Source organism: Tupaia chinensis, unplaced genomic scaffold, assembly GCF_000334495.1.
Source record: "Tupaia chinensis unplaced genomic scaffold, TupChi_1.0 Scaffold000600_1, whole genome shotgun sequence".
In the NCBI taxonomy this organism is placed as follows: domain Eukaryota; kingdom Metazoa; phylum Chordata; class Mammalia; order Scandentia; family Tupaiidae; genus Tupaia; species Tupaia belangeri.
In genome coordinates, this window is record NW_006160117.1 from 2,040,685 (window position 1) to 2,041,718 (window position 1,034).

The following is a 1,034-nucleotide window of genomic DNA, read 5'->3' on the forward strand; positions in this document are numbered from 1 at the left end:
GGTCCTAAACTCCAAACACAGATGTAAGAGGCTTCCAAATTCAAAAGGTAGGGCGAATGACAGGATCCAACTACTGCCCATAAGTAGCCAAAGCAACAACAGCACTCAAAGTGAGAGGTTCCTCCACAGTCACTGTCCATGGTGGTGAACCTCAGCTCCTCACCAGTGGTGTTTGTCCTAACCCAGAGTCACAGAAGGTTGCCTGCCCCAAATACACTCTCCAAAGAGAGAAGAGGTAGTAAAGAGAAATAAAGGTAGATAAAGGAGGGAGATAAAGGAGAAAAAAGAGATGAGGAGACAATTGGAGACTCTTAGGGAAGCAACCAGGATTAAGAGAGACTTGTTTTGACACTATTTGAAAATAATGGATTTAACATCTTGGGAAGTCAGGGCAGGGCATATGTGCCACTAAGTTCCATATCTAGTTAGCACCATACATGGATCCATTAGGAAATTCAGCACTGGGGCCTCTCAGCAAGCCTGGGCTACTCTGAACTGTCAAAGCATCTTTCTCACTTATGAATGCCTCCCAGATAAGGTTGGCATAAAGTTTATAGAAATTCCAGGCATGGATGTGACCAACCAAGCATATCTTAGATGTTTAGTAAAGCCCTGACCTTTAGGGGTTAAGGAGGTTGATGTTGAGGATTTCTAAAAAGGACAGAACAGAAAGTGTCTAGAGTTCCAGAACTCTTCAAGATTCCTGAGAATGAGCTTATAGCTAGTTATCTAGTTTTCTGGTTAATTAAATAAATATATAGATAAATAAATAGGTAAATCAAACCTGACACTTTGTCACCTAGCACCAAGCACTTCGGAATAAAGTCCTTGGGCAGGAGAATTCCCTTCCAGAAAAGGGCTTTGGGAACCAGCAGTTAGTGTAATGGCTATGTCGCTGGACTCCCACGTAGTCGACCGCAGTTCCCGTCCTGGACCCTTGGCTTAAACTCACGCCGGGCGGGTGTGCGTGGGTGCCCAAGATCCGGAGAGGAGAATGGAGAAGGGATTGCGGGGTGGCCATCCCCTCTGGGGGG